This window comes from Spinacia oleracea, chromosome 4 (assembly GCF_020520425.1).
Source record: "Spinacia oleracea cultivar Varoflay chromosome 4, BTI_SOV_V1, whole genome shotgun sequence".
Lineage (NCBI taxonomy): Eukaryota > Viridiplantae > Streptophyta > Magnoliopsida > Caryophyllales > Amaranthaceae > Spinacia > Spinacia oleracea.
In genome coordinates, this window is record NC_079490.1 from 163,522,259 (window position 1) to 163,529,360 (window position 7,102).

Consider the following 7,102-nt stretch of genomic DNA (forward strand, 5'->3'; position numbering starts at 1 on the left):
ATTTAATGCCATTAAATACTTGATCCGTTTACGTACTATTTGTGTGACCCTACGGGTTCAGTCAAGAGTAAGTCGTGGATTAATATCATTAATTCCACTTGAACTGAAGCGGCCTCTAGCTAGGCATTCAGCTCACTTGATCTCACTGAATTATTAACTTGTTAATTAATACTGAACCGCATTTATTAGACTTAACATAGAATGCATACTTGGACCAAGGGCATTATTTCCTTCACATATAAGTTTATTTATCAAGATTTTACTCAATTCAAAATATGTTGTATTTGACTAACTCGGTTACGCTCGGGTCTTTTCGAAAATTACTCTTGAGTCATTCGGGTTTGGTTAACGTTGTTAGATCGTTCTACATACAAGTAAACGACTATAATTTTTTAACTTTGTATAGTAATATGCAAATTCAGTTCGATCATTTGAATATATTTTTTTCACACAACTTTGAATTTATACTTTTTCATATGTCCTTTTTACTTTCATGTTTTCGTAATATCACAAGTCTTTTAGTTACTATTAAAATAATAAAGTGTTTTAGTAGTAGTCGTGCGTTGCACGGGCCCTAAACTAGTTATATTCAAACAAGTGACTTATTGTATACATAATTACATACCCTCAGTCTTTAACCAATAAGCTAAGATAACATTGGTTGCATTACGGCTCTATGTTAGAGTGTTAGATATACTTTGTTACAATTTATTATAAATTTATAATAGAAAATGGGCCTACGTAATCCATAAGAAAAAGAAGAGTTCGATCTACTTATAAACTCAAAAGAAATTACACACCAAAATCAATTTTCTCTCTTCTTTCTCCAATACGAGACAACTTACATGTAGATACAAGTGAATTTCAACAGTCCAAATTAATAATGAGAGCACGTCGAACCTTAAGAACTATCAAACTTTTTATAACCTCGTCTTCTCATGACTCTACTATGGACAACTTTCTGCTTCTATCTATCTAACTATACACACACAAGAAAACTATTAACGTCTATAATTCGACGTGCAATGGTCTCCACAAATTTTCTCTACTTTTTTACTTACCTCATATGCTAAAGGTCGCAAGTTGCGACAACATTTAGTAGTCGCAATCTTACGTGTCGCAGTTTAATTGATACATATAGGCATCACGTAGGCTATGCGTCATCAGAATATTTTTACTATCAATTTAATACTTTTACTATAAAAATATATAAATAAGGTAATCAATGTAAAGAAGGAAACAAATTAGAATATTAAGACTTTTCCTACCTTTTTTTGAAAGGTATATAATAGATTATATAAGTTAAATATTTTAGTTTCCAATTTAAATCATGACACATAAACATGTCATGTCATCATTGTGACACGGCTTAAAGGTGACATGTTGCGACCTTTATCATTTTCGAAAGAGCAATTTATCAACAACCAACTAAATATAGAACGTACAATAGTTTTTAATGTAAGCTAAAAACGGATCGGATGGAGTAATTTCCAAAAAGGTATGTTGTCGATCTAGCAAAGAACAATAATTGATTAATTAACCCCTAGATTATAAATAACAATTAAGTCATGGCATGAATAATGGTATTGGCCACACAATGTTGCACATTATGTAGTGGATAGACATGATTATTAGAAAGAATATGAATTAATGACGCAATTATCAAGGTGTTAAGTTAATTAATTAACGTAACCTAGCTACTAATCATATTCTGTGATCTAGAATTCGTAGTACGATGGAGTAGGAGTAGGATCTAAGTAGTACTTCTGCAATATTTCCAGGAAATGTGATGGTATTATAACGACAGCTTCAATCATTGACTTCCATTACTTCCAGAGGATGTCAACCCTATTTTACAGACCCAATAATCACTAAAGCTATAGTCAATGTCAAATTGTCTATAAATTACTGCCTTTATTCAATATTCCATTTACTTAATTTATTATGCAAATAATTAAATTAAATGCAAAATTTGAATTGTTATTTCATTCAATTATAGTATACTCCATACTAACAAAGTATTTATTGACTTTGGTATTCTTTTACTTTGACTAAATAAGTGATGCTATCATATTTAACTGCCGACACTACATTTGGTTGCATTTGGTTAGAGTGAGTCAATTTTGTCAAATTATGTAAAGAGAAAGATATGTAGTATATCAAGAGGCTGTTTTGTTGACTTAATAAGTTCAGATAAGTTATAATTAGGTTTAATAAATTAAATAAGGTCCAACTAGGTTTAATAAGTTTCAATATTATTAAAACTAGTCTTATATGCACGCGATGCGCACGAAAGTAAATGAAAAACAAAATTGCGATACTACTTAATTGCATCTTATAACATCAATCAACATGTAAGGAAAAAAACTATTTCGCAAAGTTCTTTTAGAGAAAAAGTAGACAGTATTTAATTAAGTAGCAAGCATCGAAATACTTTAACAATGTAATACCAAATAAATAAAATAAAACTAAAAGAAAGTGTTTCTCTTGTTTTTATTATATTGCATGCAACATGTTCAGCTAACCGCATGCACTTTGGAGATGAATCGATTTGCGAAAAATAACAACAATCTAATAATGTTCTAGATAAAGAGGTAACAATAACAACAATCTAATAATGTTCTAGATAAAGAGGTAACACGCCTGAAAAAACTTTGTATCCAAATTGATGATATTTTTTCCATGACCCATTTGCGTCACCTATGGTGCAAAAATGTAAACACCTATCTTTTGTTCGAAATACAATTTGAGTTAATTAAAAATAAAAGATTATTTAATTTTTAGTAAATGGTAAGCCTTCTATGCTTTGATTTATTTTTTAAATATGTTTTAATATTGGTTGTTTCTTGATTTTATGCGTTTATTATTTACATAATCCGTTAATATTGTGAGTTGATACTTAATATGTCATTAATTTTAATTTGATTTTTTTGGGTGTAATTGTGAGTAAGATTGTTTTGATTGATTTTCGAGAAATTTGCCATAAATGATTTGGATTTTCTCATGCGTACCACTAAAGTTAATGGAAAAATATTTGAATTACTAATTGATTGAGCGTTATGGTGGCATTTATGATTTGCATACTTGTAATTCCCTTAATTTGAGGCATTTTTCTTTGATACGATTTGCGGAATTCTTTGTTTTTTCCTCTCATAATTTCACCTTCCTTTACTTAAGTTTCCGTGTTTTGTTGTTTTGTTGATGTCATAATTAATCCTGATTGAGATATGTGATTAGGATATTTTGGAAAAATTGAGGTATTATTGGGACGAAAATGATAAAGGTCGCAACATCTATAAGCCATGTCACAATGATGACATAATGGAGTGACTGGATATTTGATTTAGAGCAATATGACATTTATAGTACGTTACGTTTTAGCATGATTGGAATAATTAATTAAATTAGTTTTATATATGTTTCCTTTTAATTTAAATTATCATTAAGGGTATTGTAGTCTTTTCTATAGGGGACACCAAAAGTGCAATTACTAAATTGACCTAATAAGTTTCCTTATGGAATAGAGATAGATATGAATAGTAAGAATTTATGATTAAAGCTTTAAATTTTGACCCCAAAAAAACGCAAGTATAACCACCAAATAAGAATTTGAAAGAAAGGAGAGCATATTAAATTCAAATCGGCTGTTTAATGTCTTGGAAACTGCTAGTCAAGCATTCTGAATAGGGGTGTAAATTGGATGGACTGGATTGGACTTTGCCAAGTCCAAATCCAATCCAAAATTTTTTGGACTTGGATAATTGAGTCCAAGTCCGATCCAAACATTTTTCGAGTCCGATCCAATCCGATCCATAAAAAAATTATTGAGTCCGAATCCAGTCCAATCCGATCCGATCCAATTTATTTTTTGAAAAAAAAAATGATTTAAGTTTAATTTTTTTTTAAAAAAAATTAACTCAAACGGTTCGAAAATAAATGTAAATAATTCTGTTACCGGGTAACTTTTCTAACACATAAAATAAAATACTCCGTACACGAGTATCAAATAGTGGGTATTAAATAATTTAACACCTATATTATAAGTCACTCCTTTATAAAGGAAAAATAAATAGCCATTAAGCAATAGATATAATTGTAAATAACAATATGTTATACACATTAAACACTTAGCCAAAAAAGGGTTTCAGTTCTTAAAAAAACATAACTTTAAATATATTAAAACTCAATAATCAACCATCACAGCCGACGAGAGAAAGTGAATGAGAAAGAGGTTGACATAATATTTTTGGGTTATGAGTTTTATATGGAGTGTAATATTTTGTTGTTTTTTTTTGCACATAGTAAATAAGGCCCAAAAATCACATATTTCACAATAGTTTTTAAATTACAAATATTTATCTATAAATAAAATCTTAAAACTTTGGACTTAATTGGATTTTTGGACTCCAAAAGGTTGAGTCCAAGTCCAGTCCAAAAATAATTGGATTTGGTAATTTGAGTCCGAGTCCGATCCAAAAAATTTCAAGTCCGATCCAGTCCGACAAATTTGGGCTGGACTGGATTGGACTTTGGAGTTTTCTCAATCCACTTACACCCCTAATTCTGAATGCCATTTACTCAATGTAAACGATCCAGTTTCCACTCCATATCTTTATTTATAATCTAATATTTTAGGGGTTACAACCCACTTTGTTTCTTTGGGCTTTTTCTATTGGGTAGGCTGTCATTATATTACTTAGGCCCTGTTCTTTTTAGCTTAATTTCAGCTTCAGGACTTATTTGGCAGTTCAGTTCAGTTCAGTTCAGGAGCATTCAGTTCAGTTCAGTTCAGTTCAGTTCAGTTCAGTTCAGTTCAGTTCAGTTCAGTTCAGGAGCATTAAATTCAGTTCAGTTTAATTCAGTTTAATTCAATTCAATTCAATTTAATTTAATTTAATAATAATAATTATTATAATATATTATTATTATTATTATTATTATTAATATTAATTATATTATTATTTATATTATTGTATTACTTATTATTTATATTTATATTATTATATTATTATATTACTTATTATTTATACTTATATTATTATATTAATTATTATTATTATTATTATTATTATTATTATTATTTATAACTAAATATTTATTAATAATTAATATAATTTATTATTATTTTTATTAATTAGTATTATTTATTATTTATTATTATTAATATTATTATTTATAATTTATTATTTATTATTTATTATTTATTATTTCTCACCTCACAACTCGACACATATGACTATACGAGGGGTGAATATGTAAATACCAATTATGAAACAAAATACTCGTATACATTACCTAGCTATACGCACCAAAGAAGCAATTTCGACTCCTCGTATTCTAGCTTCATTATCTCAATGGTACAATATGATGCTCAACTGCTCAAGCAATCAAGTTGATCCAAACTTTAAGACAAAAACCTCTCCAAATCATTAGTGGTTTAATTAATTTAATTTGTTAATGTCTTCATCTTAGTGGTTGTAATAACTTAATTCTAAAGGTCTTTTAATGGCCCCGGTAGTTGCTGTATATAAGAGTTTTAAAAGTTTCAATGCCCCTAATTTATTTCCTTAATCTCTAATGTAAAACCTCGATTAAGCATATGTAACAGAAAAAAAGTCGCAACATGCGACCTTTAAGCCGTGTCACAATGATGACATGTCATGCTTATGTGTCATGATTTAAATTAGAAACTAAAATATTTAACTTATATAATCTATTATACATGTTAAGAAAAAAGGTAGGAAAATCTTAATATTCTATTTTGTTTCTTTTTTTATATCAACTACCTTATTTATAATTTTTCATAGTAAAAATATCGCATTGATAGTAAAAATATTGTGACGAAACATAGCCTACGTGGCGCCTATATGTATCAATTAAACTACGACACGTAAGATTGCGACAACTAAATATTATCGCAACTTGCGACCTTTATCATCACCCCAGAAAAAAACACGTTCTAACAGTACTCTTGTTGTCTCTATTCTAACAACGTGACAACTTAATCGAACGAGATAGTATTCCGTATTATTTATTGTGCCTGGCCGACATAATTAATATTAAATTTGGTTAGATGAAGTTGCATTAAATTTGTTAAAAGAAAGGTGACATATTCCATAATTTCTCCTTTTAGCAAAAGAAAATGGAATAAAATCCCTGCCGACGTCGAATGACAAAATAAGCTACTAGTGGTAATTAATTCCAAGTCAAAAAGGTCGTTAATTAACAGATTTTTGGCCCGGCCCCCATAATACCACTATCATTTACCCAACCCTTAATTTGGATCTTCCATAAGCTTCTTTTTTTCCCTTTTAATCTTTTCAGGTGTTTAATACTTTAGTTCCTTTATTTTATTTTTCAGGTAATTGATTCATTAGCTTTTTTTTGATAGGGTTAATGGCTGTATATGCATGCATTGTTTGTAAGATAGTGCTTCACTTCTATACCCACCAGGCCACCATCATCATATAGCAAATGAAAAGCACAATAATTTTTTTTTTCTTTTGCATTAATTATTTTCCGTAAACATAAACAGAGTCTTAAAAATATCGAACTAATTATTCCCTCTGGTTTTTTAGGTTTTTTACGTTTCCTTTTTGGATGTTTTAAAATGTTATGTACATTTCCTTTTATATTATCACATAAATGCTTTAATATTCTATCAAAATTTATGTCCAATGATTATTTTAACCAATTAAATTCATTGGGTCATTTAATCTCTCACACTTTTCTATTGGGACATTAAATTTTTCTCATTTTTTCCAATGTCATACTTCGTATTTTTGATAAAAGTGAAAACATTATAAATAAACGTAATTTTCCTTGTTTAAGTAAAAAAAAAATAGAGGAATCTCAATGCACGTTAACTATACGTTAATAAACGTGCAAAATGCCAAACGTAAAGAACAAAAAGAAACGGAGGGAGTAATTAACAAGTAAGACTCCATTTTATTGGACTTATTTTGACTGAACTTATATTATCTGAATTTATCTGAACTTATTTTATCTGGAAAACATTTAATTTGTTTGAAATAAACTTATTTGTTTGTGAAAATGTCTGTAAAAAAACATATGTTTTTTGAACTTATATTATATAAATTTA